This window comes from Triticum aestivum, chromosome 6D (assembly GCF_018294505.1).
Source record: "Triticum aestivum cultivar Chinese Spring chromosome 6D, IWGSC CS RefSeq v2.1, whole genome shotgun sequence".
Classification (NCBI taxonomy): Eukaryota; Viridiplantae; Streptophyta; class Magnoliopsida; order Poales; family Poaceae; genus Triticum; species Triticum aestivum.
In genome coordinates, this window is record NC_057811.1 from 68,259,036 (window position 1) to 68,273,251 (window position 14,216).

General features: G+C 41.0%; 1 pseudogene; it reads right to left on the minus strand.

The window, feature by feature from the left end:
• LOC123142440 (uncharacterized) overlaps nucleotides 1–14,216 on the minus strand; it is a 93,435-nt pseudogene that overhangs the window by 48,961 nt on the left and 30,258 nt on the right.

A 14,216-nucleotide genomic window follows, 5' to 3' on the forward strand; every position in this document is an offset into this window, starting at 1 on the left:
CCGAGTCCAGCGCCTCGCCGCCTCCTCGTCGCCGGGCCGCCGCCCACCGCGCCGAGCTCGTGGCCGCCCGCGCCGTCCGGCCCCGACTCCGCCTCCGCCGGTGACGGATCCGGCCAGATCCGGCCGTCCCCGTCCGCACAGCGCCCTCTCTGACCCTCTCCGGACGCCACCGTTCCATTCTCCGGCGAGAGCTCCGGCCCCGCCTCGGTTCGCGTGCCCGGAACCCTAGATCGAGGTTGACTTTCCCCCCTCTGTTTTCTGCTGTCCCGAATTTATCACTTTATGTTGCTCTGTTCTTCGTGCCATATCTCATGGCATACTGGTCCGTTTTGCGTGCATGATATATCGAAATGTTCATCAGGAGATGCTCTTCATTTTGTTCCATTGTGACCTGCTCGTTTGAGTTCATCTTGATGCCTAAATCGTCATTGCAAGAGTGCTATATGTTGTTTACTGCTGTTACTTATCAGAACTTGATGTTTTGTTATTTTTGTTGCATTTGATGTGTGCATCTTATGAGCATGAGCTCTACATGTGTTTTGATCTATGCCATGCCATCTTTACAGAGGTGCTTTCCATGTATTTTTGTGATCTATGTGGTGACTAGCACAAGCATGCAAATTAGGCTTCGTGATGTTTTTGTTTTCTGGGACACTGGATTTTGCCAAGTCTTTTCCTGCTGTTATTTTTATGCCATGTAAACTTGATGCTACAGTGAGATCCATGCTTATTTTGAGATACTTCACTAAGGATGTTTTGAAGATATGGTTATGATCTATCCATCCATGCCCCTGTTTGCAATTATGGAGTGCCCTAGCGTGTCTCAATCTTCCTCTACGTTTTCTATAAAATGTTCCTGGCAGAATGTTAACATGCTATTCAATTTTGCCAAGGTTGTTGTAGTTGATCCATACATGCTATGAACTTGTTCTTGCCATGATTAGCTTCATGAACATGTACTCTTGCTGTAGGTATGCTTGTTTTGTCATGAATTGCTTTGTGATGAGTGAATCGATCTCACAAAGATGCCTTCATAATTCTGTTAATGCCATGCTCTGTTCTCTGCTAAGTCTGAAACCTGTTAACGAAACTAGCTATGTTTACATGGCTGCCATCATATCTTCTGTGCCTTTTTGGCTCATGATTAGTAAGGAACTTTTGTTCTATGCATTTAGTGGATTCATGCCATGCCTTGGTTTGCTATGACAAGTCCCAGTAGCATGTGTTTGGCTTGCTCTGAACATTGTTACCTGATGCTGTTTCAGCCATGTTCAGTATTTTCACCAAGTCTGTGAAGCTGATGTTTTTTGCACTTTTGCCATGCTTGTTTGAACCTGTTATTGTGTGATCTAGCCGTAGCTCAGTGTTCATCTTTTGTCAAGAATCTATTGTAGATCACTGCCATATGCTTTGTTGCTATGTTGGGGTGCTGTAGCATAGTTAATTGATGTATTCTAAGTGGCATCGTGCTGTTAATCGCAGAATTGTGTCATTCTTGTTTTGCTTGCCATTTGCAAACCGTGCATCCGTTTCCGGTGATCTTTATATCGATTTCGACCGAAATCATATCATATTTCCAGTGGCATACTTGGTTTGCCAAGTTGATGCCTTGTTCATATTTTCCCGTCCGGAGCACGCATATGCATCGCATATCACATCCCGCATATCATGCATGTATTGCATCATGTTGCTTGTGCATTTCCTGTGATAGATTGTTAGTTCTTTTGATTGTGTTCTTGCTGTGGGTAGAGCCGGGAGACTAGTACACTTATGAGGAACCTGTTGAGAACGCTTACGAGGATCAAGCTTTCGACAACTCTGAGAACCTTGCAGGCAAGATGACCATACCCTCGAAATCATTTCTATCTTTGCTTTGCTAGTTGTTCGCTCTATTGCTATGCTACGCTACTTACCACTTGCTATATCATGAATCCCATATTGCTATGTCAAGCCTCTAACCATCCTTTCCTAGCAAACCGTTGTTTGGCTAAGTTACCGCTTTTGCTCAGCCCTTCTTATAGCGTTGCTAGTTGCAGGTGAAGTTGAAGTTGGTTCCATGTTGGAACATGGATATTTTGGGATATCACAATATCTTTTATTTATTTAATGCATCTATATATTTGGTAAAGGGTGGAAGGCCCGGCCTTATGCCTGGTGTTTTGTTCCACTCTTGCCGCCCTAGTTTCCGTCATACCGGTGTTATGTTCCTTGATTTTGCGTTCCTTACGCGGTTGGGTGATTTATGGGACCCCCTTGACAGTTCGCCTTGAATAAAACTACTCCAGCAAGGCCCAGCCTTGGTTTTACAGTTGCCTACCTAAGCCTTTTTCCCTTGGGTTTTCGCGAGCCCGAGGGTCATCTTTATTTTAACCCCCCCCGGGCCAGTGCTCCTCTGAGCGCTGGTCCAAACTAGGGCCCTTGGCAGCGCCACCTCGGGGAAACTTGAGGCCTGGTTTTAGTTGTACGGACTGCTCATCCGGTGTGCCCTGAGAACGAGATATGTGCAGCTCCTATCGGGATTTGTCGGCACATTCGGGCGGCTTTGCTGGTCTTGTTTTACCATTGTCGAAATGTCTTGTAAACCGGGATTCCGAGACTGATCGGGTCTTCCCGGGAGAAGTAATATCCTTCGTTGACCGTGAGAGCTTATAATGGGCTAAGTTGGGACACCCCTGCAGGGTATTATCTTTCGAAAGCCGTGCCCGCGGTTATGTGGCAGATGGGAATTTGTTAATGTCCGGTTGTAGAGAACTTGTCACTTGACTAAATTAAAATACATCAACCGTGTGTGTAGCCGTGATGATCTCTTTTCGGCGGAGTCCGGGAAGTGAACACGGTTCGGGTTATGTATGAACGTAAGTAGTTTCAGGATCACTTCTTGATCATTTCTAGTTTCGCGACCGTTGCGTTGCTCCTCTTCTCGCTCTTATTTGCGTATTTTAGCCACCATATCTGCTTAGTGCTTGCTGCAGCTCCACCTCATTACCCCATCCTTCCTACAAGCTTATATAGTCTTGATCTCGCGGGTGTGAGATTGCTGAGTCCTCGTGACTCACAGATCCTACCAACACAGTTGCAGGTGCCGACGATACCAGTGCAGGCGACGCAACCGAGCTCAAGTGGGAGTTCGACGAGGAACGTGGTCGTTACTATGTTTCGTTTCTTGATGATCAATAGTGGAGCCCAGTTGGGACGATCGGGGATCTAGCATTTGGGGTTATCTTCCTTTCATTTGGATTTGACCGTAGTCGGTCTGTGTGTGGATTTTGGATGATGTATGAATTAATTTATGTATTGTGTGAAGTGGCGATTGTAAGCCAACTCTCTTTATCCCATTCTTGTTCATTACATGGGATTGTGTGAAGATGACCCTTTCTTGCGAAAATACCTACAATGCGGTTATGCCTCTAAGTCATGCCTCGACACGTGGGAGATATAGCCGCATCGTGGGCGTTACATCGTTGCTATGCATCACCATGATCTTGCGTGTGCGTAGGATTTTTTTTGAAATTACTACGTTCCCCAACATGGTCAAGTGGAGGGGTTCCGGCTCCACAATCTGTGCCCACATGCCTTCAGGCTAACATGTTAGAGACAGAGCCCGAAGGCATGTGGGCACCGATTTTGCGCAATAAGTATTTGCAGTCAAAAACGCTCGCCCAGGTTACCATGAGACCAACTGACTCGCCATTCTGGAAGGGCCTTATGAGAACGAAGGACTTGTTCCTTCGTAGGGTCAAATTCTTGGTTGGCAATGGGATGTCAACAAGATTTTGGAAGGATGCGTGGTTAGGAGAGACACCCCTGACCATACAATATCCCACCCTTTATAACATTGTGCAATGTAAGTAGGATTACGTAGGCACAGTTTTCTAAACGATTCCATTGAATATTCAATTCAGACGTGCGTTAGTTGGTGAACGATGGACTGCCTGGATGCACTTGGTTCGGAGATTGATAGATGTTCAACTATCCGACCAGCCGAATTGGACGCACTGGAAATTAGCTAGAAATGGGATATTTACGGTAAAATCTTTCTATATGGGTTTGATTAATTCTGGCCCAATCTCAAGATCATTGCATATTTGGAAGGTTAAGGTTCCCTTACATATTAAGATTTTTATGTGGTTCGTCCACAAGCAAGTAATACTCACCAAGGATAACCTAATCAAGGGGCGATGGGTAGGTAGTTCACATTGTTGTTTTTGTGATCATGATGAAACAATACAACATCTATTTCTTGAATGCCCACTCGCCAAACTTCTTTGGAGAACGATTCATATAGCAGTTAACATTAACCCTCCAGTTGACATTGAGTCGTTGTTTGGAACGTGGTTAGCTGGGCTTGAGCATACTACTGCGGCTCGTATTTGGATTGGAATATGCGCGCTTCTGTGGGCTATATGGAACTGTAGGAATGAGATATTTTTTAACAGACAACATACTTTAAGTTTCTTGCAGGTCATCTACAGAGCTACCGCATGGATCCGTACGTGGTCCTTACTCACTCCTGTGGAATCCAGGGAGCATTTGGTTACTGGGTGCAACCAGTGGGAGATGGTAGCACGGGCTATATTTAACCGGTTTGGATGGCGGTCGCATAACAGGATAGGAGTCTAGAGCGCCTATCCTTCACATTGCCTTACCAGTTGCGATTCCAAGCATGTACTTTTCTTTTTTGTTTCGCTTCGCTTGCGAGCTGTAATACTTTTATGACTTTGTGCTACTTCGTGGATTTTTAATAAGATGGTTTCATGCATCATTATGATGCAGAGGCCGAGGGCATGCTCCATTTCCAAGAAAACTTCATCCACATATGCCATTTCAGAAGCGAGCTACCTGTCTATGACGTCCCCCAGCAGTATATCCCTGACCATAGCTTTTATCTTCCGGTTGGTTCCTTCGACCATCGAACCAGTTTTATGCTGACTTCGATTCACTGATGTCATGTCTCTTGCTTCAGCTGCATTTTCACTTGCGCTTGTATCATGGAGCTGTGACGTGCCGTCGTCGACCACATCTGAATATTCCTTCACACTGGTACGGCCCGACCGCCTTGAGGATCCATCCTTTTTGGCCACCGATATTCCTGATGATGCCTTCTTACCACCCTTTTTATCTCGCACAACAGAAGCTTGCTTGGGTGTCTTATCTCTTAAACCTTCAGCAGAATCTATACTCAAAGCTTTTTTTTGAGCAACCTCTATACTCAAAGCTTTGTCGAGAACACTTGCTTTGTTGAAATATTAGGCTGGGCCTAGGGCGTATTTAATTTTTTTTGAAAATCTCTAAGGGCCCATGTTGGTTTATTGGCACTAGGTGTAGTGGGAAGTTTAGTCCCACCCCGAAAGTTGGAGAGGAGTTGGACCTCCTTATAAGGGTTTGTCTTTCACATGCTATTGGAGCTTGAGAAGAAAACAGGCCCTCACGCACTCCTGATACGTCTCCAACGTATCTATAATTTTGTTTGTTCCATGCTGTTATATTATCAATCTTGGATGTTTTATAATCATTTTATAGTCATTTTATATCATTTTTTGGTACTAACCTATTGACATAGTGCCAAGTGCCAGTTGTTGTTTTCTGCATGTTTTTTACATCGCAGGCAATCAATATCAAACGGAGTCCAAACGCAACGAAACTTTACGGAGATTATTTTTGTACCATAAGGAACATAATGGGCCCTGGTTGCGCCTGGGGGTGCTCCGAGGAGAGAACAACCCACCAGGGCGCACCAGGAGGCCCAGGCGCGCCCTGGTGGGTTGTGCCCACCTCGGGTGCCCCCCGGACCGCCTCTTTGCTGTACAAATACCACAATATTCCAGAAACCCTAGGAACGTCGACGAAATATTGATCCAGCCGCTGTAGAGTCTAGAACCACCAGATCCAATCTAGGCACCATCTCAGATTGGGTTCACCACCTCCATTGGTGCCTCTCCGATGATGAGTGAATAGTTCTTTGTAGACCTTCTGGTCTGTAGTTAGTAGCTAGATGGCTTTCTCTCTCTCGCTGGATTCTCAATACAATGGTCTCTTGGAGATCCATATGATGTAACTCTTGCGGTGTGTTTGTTGGGATCGATGAACTTTGAGTTTATGATCAGATCTATCTTTTTATATCCATGAAAGTTATTTGAGTTTCTTTGATCTCTTATATGCATGATTGCTTATAGCCTCGTATTTTTCTCCGATATTTGGGTTTTGTTTGGCCAACTTGATCATTTATCTTGCAATGGGAAGAGGTGCTTTGTAGTGGGTTCGATCTTACGGTGCTTGATCCCAGTGACAGAAGGGGAACCGACATGTATGTATCGTTGCTACTAAGGATAAAACGATGGGGTCTATCTCTACATATATAGATCGTGTCTACATCATGTCATCGTTCTTATTGCATTACTCCGTTTTTCCATGAACTTAATACACTAGATGCATGCTGGATAGCGGTCGATGTGTGGAGTAATAGTAGTACATGCAGGCAGGAGTCGGTCTACTAATCTTGGACGTGATGCCTATATAATAATCATTGCCTGGATATCGTCATGATTATTTGAAGTTGTATCAATTGCTCAACAGTAATTTGTTCACCCACCGTTTGCTATTTTTCTCAAGAAAAGCCACTAGTGAAACCTACGGCCCCCGGGTCTCTTTCTCATATTATTTGCCTTTGCGATCCACTTTTCCTTTGCATTTATTTTTAGATCTATTAAACCGAAAATACAAAAATACCTTGCTGCAATTTATTCTTATTTATTTTATTTGGCGTTCGATCTATCAATCTACTACATTTTTATCTCACGTCCGTTTTCCTATCTTGAGGCGTCGCAGCCGGAAGGGATTAACAACCCCTTTAATAACCCGTGTTGCGAGGATTTGTTATCTGTGTGCAGGGGTTGTTTACGTTGTGTTGCTTGGTTCTCCTACTGGTTCGATAACCTTGGTTTCATATCTGATGGAAATACCTACCGCCGATGTGCTGCATCATCCCTTCCTCTTTGGTGAAATACCGACGTAGCTCCAAGCGACATCAAAAGGAATTTCTGGCGCCGTTGCCGGGGAGGATCTTCAACATATACCAGGTTCCTATTCACAAATCTCATCTCCTTGCAATTTACATTATTTGCCATTTGCCTCTCGTTTTCGTCTCCCCCACTTCACAAAAATTTGCCGTTTTATTCGCCCCTCTTTTTCGTTCGCCGTTTTCTTGCCGGATCTGTTTTTGAGTGCAATCTTGTTGTGTGGTCATCATGACTCAAGAGAACACCAAGTTATGTGATTTCTCAAATACTAACAACAATGATTTTATTGGCACTTCGATTGCTCCTCCCGCCACTAGTGCGGAATCTTGTGATATTAATACCGCTTTGCTGAATCTTCTTATGAAAGATCAATTTTCCGGTACTCCTAATGAGGATGTCGCATCCCATCCTAATACCTTCGTGGAATTATGCGATATGCAAAAGAAAAAAGATGTGGACAATGATGTGGTGATGATGAAATTATTTCCGTTTTCTTTGCATGATTCTGCAAAAATTTGGTTCTCTTCTTTGGCTTGCAATAGTATCGATTCTTGGAACAAATGCAAAGATGCTTTTATCACTAAGTATTTTCCGCCCGCAAAAATTATTTCCCTTAGAACCCAGATCATGAATTTCAAGCAACTTGAACATGAGCATGTTGCACAATCATGGGAAAGGATGAAAATGATGCTAAGGAATTGCCCAACTCATGGGTTAAATCATTGGATGATCATACTATTTTTTTATGTGGGGTTGAATTTTGTTTCTCGTAATCTTTTAGATTCCGCCACGGGTGGTACTTTTATGGAAATTACTTTGGGTGAAGCCACCAAATTGCTTGATAATATCATGGCAAATTATTCACGATGGCATACTGAAAGAGCTCCTACTAGTAAAAAAGTTAATTCAGTTGAATAAATTTCTTTTTTGAGTGAAAAAGTTGATGCTCTTATGAAATTAGTTGCCAGTAAAAGTGCTCCTATTGATTTGACTGATATTCCTTTGTCTACTTTGATTGAGCAAAATAGTGATGCCATAGATGTGAATTTTATCTCTCAAAATAATTTCAACAACAATGCTTATAGAGGTAATTTTAATCCTAGGCATTTTCCTAGTAATTCCTCTAATAATTATGGTAATTCCTCTGGAAATCAATCTTATAATAATAATAGGAACACCACTGATCTTGAGAACAATATTAAAGAATTTATCAACGTGCAAAAAGTTTTCAACACTTTCATAGAAGAAAAGTTGAGTAAGATTGATGATTTGTCTAGAAGTGTTGATATAATTGCTCATGATGTGGAATATCTCAAGATGAAATTTTTTGTGCCTAAAGTAGATGAATCAATTAGTGCTCTTTATGTTTCTATTGATGAAATTAAGAAAAGAACCGCTATGCTTAGAGCTAAAAGAGAATTTTTAGAAAAAGAGTTTTCTAGTGATTTCTTTCACAAAAGTGACGAAGATCTTAAAATGATTGGTGTTTATTCTAGTGATTCCTTGTTTAGTAAAGTTAAGATTGATGAAAGAGGGACTGGAGAAGAGTCAACTTTAGGTATAAGGCGTCCCAATATTTCGGAGGGTGAAAATCTTATTGAGAAAATTGATGAAAGTGGGTTTGAAGAGGTCAAAACTTTAACTAGTGATGTGCCCACTCTTTTGGATTACAAAGACTTTAATTATGATAGTTGATCTTTGATTGATTGTATTTATTTGTTTCAATCCGATAAATTCACCCCATGCTTATGAACAAAATAAAGCTTTTACTAAAGATATTGTTGATGCTATGATTAAAGCTTTTCAAGAAAAATTGGAATTAGAAGTATGAATTTCTAGAAAATTGCGTGATGACTGGGAACCTACTATCAAAGTCAAGATTAAAAATTATGAATGTTTTGCTTTATGTGACTTGGGTGCTAGTGTTTCTACAGTTCCGAAATCTTTATGTGATGTGCTTGGTTTTACCGATCTTGAAGATTGTTCTTTAAATTTGCAGTTGGCAGATTCTACTATTAAAAAGCCTATGGGAAGAATTAATGATGTTCTTATTCTTGCAAATAGGAATTATGTGCCCATAGATTTTATTGTTCATGATATTGATTGCAATCCGTCTTGTCCTATTATTCTTGGTAGACCGTTTTTATGCACTATCGGTGCCGTTATTGATATGAAAGAAGGCAATATTAAATTCCAATTTCCTTTGAGGAAGGGCATGGAACTATTCCATAGAACAAGAATTAGGCCACCATATGAATCAACCAGGAGGGCATCTTATGGATCTCGAACCAAAGATGACAAAACTTAGATCCTTGCTTTATGCCTAGCTAAGGGCGTAAAACTATAGCGCTTGTTGGGAGGCAACCCAATGAATAAAATTTATTTTTGCTTTTTGCTTTCTGTTCTTGTGTGTTTGCACAATTATGCTACTGTTATGATTGTGTTTTTATGTTTTAATTGGTGTTTGTGCCAAGTAAAGCCTTTAGGATCTTCTTCGGTAATAGTTGTTTGATCTTGCTGGAAAAAACAGAAACTTTTTGTGCTGACGAAAATAATTATCATTTTTTACCAGAGCGTGATAAAATACCAATTCTTTTGCAGAAGATTAACTTACAAATTTCTCAGGTCGTCCTAATTTTTCAGAATTTTTGGAGTTCCAGAAGTTTTCGAAATAGTCAGATTGCTACAGAGTGTTCTGTTTTGACAGATTCTGTTTTCTTTGTGTTGTGTGCTTATTTTGATGGCTCTATGGTTTTATTTGATGAGTTTTTGCCATAAAAAGGTTGGAATACAGTAGATATAATGCAAAAGTAAAATATGAATTGGTTTGGTACAGTACTTATAGTAGTGATTTGCTTTCTTACACTAACGAATCTCACGAAGGTTTTGTTGAGTTTTGTGTGATTGAAGTTTTCATGTTTTGGGTTATCTTAGGATGGATGAAGGAATAAGGAGTAGAAGAGCCTAAGCTTGGGGATGCCCCGGCATCCCAAGATATTATCCAAGAATGAGCAACCAACTAAGCTTGGGGATGCCCCCGAGTGGCATCCCCTCTTTCTTCTAACGACCATCAGTATTTTACTCGAAGCTATATTTTTATTTGTCACATACTATGTGTTTTGCTTGGAGCGTCTTGTATGATATGAGTCTTTGGTTGTTTTATTTTGTGTTGTAATTCTTGATCCCTTGCTCGAAACACCTATCTGAGAGAGCCAAAATTATGTCATGACTTGTTACAATTGCTCTCTATGCTTCACTTAAATTTTTATGAGCTATGGACTTGCTCTAGTGCTTCACTTCTATCTTTTTGAGCATGGTGTGCTTTAGTATTTTTGAAGAAATTCTCTCTTGCTTAACTTAGATTTATTTGAGAGTTAGTAATTTTTTTAAGAAATTCTCTCTTGCTTCTCTTAAATTAATTTGAGAGAAAGAAAAATTTATGCTCACGATCTTCACTTATATTTGTTTGAGCTTATGAAAAGCAACACATAGATATTAGTCCCAAAGTGATAGATATCCAAGAAGGATATAATAAAAACTGTCTTGAAGATCACTGGGCAAAATAAACTTGATTCTTAGTAATAGTTTTGAGATATGATGATGTGATATGTGAGTTATGTTGATGAGTAATTATGCTTTAGTAAGAATATTGGTGTTAAGGTTTGTGATTCCCTATGCAAGCACGAAAGTCAATAATCATGCAATGAAATTATATCCTACTTGTGGTGCATTATTCGGTGTTAATTATGCTTAATGCTCGCTTATGAGATTATCCATTTCTTTGTTGGTCGCTTCTCAATCTTTTGCTAGCCTTCATTTTGCACTAAGTATGATCTCTACTTGTGCATCCAAAAATCATTTAAACCAGTTTTGCTACATGAGTCCACTATATCTACCTATATGCGGTATTCTTTTGCCGTTCTAAGCAAATTTGTATGTGCCATCTCTAATATTCAATATAAACTTCTCTTTTGTGTGTTCGTTTCACTCGCGGAGCGGTGAGGGGTGGCTAATATTTTCCATGCTAGATGTGTTATTCTCATGATGAGTGTTTTTTCACTTGTCATTGCATGAGAGTAAGGTCAAGGTATTAGGGATGCCGAGTCCCGAAATGAAAAAATGAATTTACTTTATGTTTTCAAATAATAAATTCCTTGGAAAGTGTTGGTATGGAAGGCAACTATGGATACGGCTAGCCATGGAAAGTGAAAGTATGGTGGAAAAAGGAATAAACTTTATTTTCTGTTTGGGAACCGCCTATGATATATCTAGCATGGAAAGTGTTGGGAACTCTAAGTCGTTTTCGTTGGTGGGATGGATACACCTCCCAAAATGTTTTTATCTCTCAATTTTCTCTTTTAGCTCTGGCACCTCTACAAATCCCTACTTCCCTCTGTGAAGGGCCTTTCTTTTACTTTATGCAATTTTTATTTTTGAATTTGACTCTCCATCTTCTCTTATAGAAGCACCAACTAGGAGGCAGTATGATCGTACTTGAGTATTGGGTGTAGCTAATATGCGAGTGTGTTTCATGAATGGATCAATGGTTGAGCATGATGGGTTAGGGATAACTTATTTTAGCGTTGATATTTTGAAAGACATGGTTGCTTGTTGATATGCTTGAGTATTTAAATTATCATGTCAAAACTAGAATATATATTTGAAAAATATAAAAGTACAAATGTCCATGCTACAAAGAAAGAAATATGATATCACATGATAGGCAGCATTCCACATAAAAAATTCTATTTTTATCACTTCCCTACTCAAGGACGAGTAGGAGTTAAGCTTGGGGATGCTGATACGTCTCCAACGTATCTATAATTTTTGATTGTTCCATGCTGTTATATTATCAATCTTGGATGTTTTATAATCATTTTATATCATTTTTTGGTACTAACCTGTTGACATAGTGCCAAGTGCCAGTTGCTGTTTTCTGCATATTTTTTACATCGCAGGAAATCAATATCAAATGGAGTCCAAAGGCAACAAAACTTTACGGAGATTTTTTTGGACCAGAAGGAACATAATGGGCCCTGGCTGCACCTGGGGGGGTGCTTCGAGGAGAGCACAACCCACCAGGGCGCGCCAGGAGGCCCAGGCGCGCCCTGGTGGGTTGTGCCTACCTCGGGTGCTCCCCGGACCGCCTCTTTGCTGTATAAATACCACAAAAATCCAGAAACCCTAAGAACATCGACAAAATATTGATCCAGCCGCCGCAGAGTCCAGAACCACCAGATCCAATCTAGACACCATCTCGAATGGGGTTCACCACCTCCATTGGTGCATCTCTGATGATGCGTGTGTAGTTCTTTGTAGACCTCCGGGTATGTAGTTAGTAGCTAGATAGCTTTCTCTCTCTCTCTCTCTCTCTCTCTCTCTCTCTCTCTCTCTCTCGCTGAATTCTCAATACAATGGTCTCTTGGAGATCCATATGATGTAACTCTTTTGCGGTGTGTTTGTTGGGATCGATGAACTTTGAATTATGATCAAATCTATCTTTTTATATCCATGAAATTTATTTGAATTTCTTTGATCTCTTATATGCATGATTGCTTATAGCCTCGCATTTCTTCTCTGATATTTGGGTTTTGTTTGGCCAACTTGATCTATTTATCTTGCAATGGAAAGAGGTGCGTTGTAGTCGGTTTGATCTTACGGTGCTTGATCCCAGTGACAGAAGGGGAACAGACACGTATGTATCATTGCTACTAAGGATAAAATGATGGGGTCTATCTCTACATAGATAGATCTTGTCTACATCATGTCATCGTTCTTATTGCATTACTCCATTTTTCCATGAACTTAATACACTAGATGCATACTGGATAGTGGTCGATGTGTGGAGTAATAGTAGTAGATGCAGGCAGGAGTCGGTCTACTAATCTTGGACGTGATGCCTATATAATGATCATTGCCTAGATATCGTCATGATTATTTGAAGTTCTATCAATTTCCCAACAGTAATTTGTTCACCCACCGTTTGCTATTTTTCTCGAGAGAAGCCACTAGTGAAACCTACAGTCCCCGGGTCTCTTTCTCATATTATTTGCCTTTGCGATCTACTTTTCCGTTGCATTTATTTTTAAATCTATTAAACCAAAAATACAAAAATACCTTGCTGCAATTTATTGTTATTTATTTGGCCTTCGATCTATGAATCTACTACAATTTTATCTCACGTCCGTTTGCCTATCTTCAGTCGCCGTACCATGAAGGGATTGACAACCCCTTTAACACGTTGGGTTGCGAGGATTTGTTATCTGTGTCAAGTGGCTGTTTACGTTGTGTTGCTTGGTTCTCCTACTGGTTCGATAACCTTGGTTTCATATCTGAGGGAAATACCTACCGCCGCTGTGCTCCATCATCCCTTCCTCTTAGGGGAAATACCGACGTAGCTTCAAGCGACATCAATTCCTCCTCCGCTGCCTGCCTCGCCAAGACGAGACGCGGGCTGCGGGAATGAGCCTCGCCTCGCCTCCGATCCACTATGTCCGAGGACGAGAAGGCAGACGAGGATGCCGCCACGGCCTCTACATGGCTGTAACATCCCAAATTTTCAATTTGGTATGTTATACATAGATCATCATTGCATATCATGTTTTATTGCATTTTGACAAAATCCACGATAAATCCTAAGCAACTCAAGGACCCTCGGAGAGAGTTGGGGATTTTCTCGTATTTTTATATTTGATTTTATCAAATGATAAGACGAGGATTTTGGTTTTAATTATTTTTCTCTCCGGAAAAATATTTCATTTTAAATAAACGAGAGGAGAAAATATGACTTCTCCAAAACAATTGAAATCCTGGAGGAAAAATGTTAAAATCATTATTTGGAATTTATTTGCAATTTTTATTGCATTAAACATATTGCATGTTTTCAAAAATATTTATTTTGATTTAAAAAAATGTTCACCCTATTCTAGATTTTCTAACTAGACGGGGAAAACTTATTTCATATTTTTCCGATTTTTATTTATTTTTCTACGTATTATTTCCCGTGGAACTTATTTTTAAAAAAAAACGCCCGCGCGCCGACTGGGCCAAAGGCCCAGCCGACGGCCCGCCTCGCGCCTCTCCTCTTCCCGCACGGGAGCCGCCGTCGCCGTGTCCGCCATGGCCACGAGCCGCCCCGCTCGGCTTGCCCCTTCCCCAAGCCGCCGGCCCCCCTCCCTCCTATATATACCCCCCCTCTCT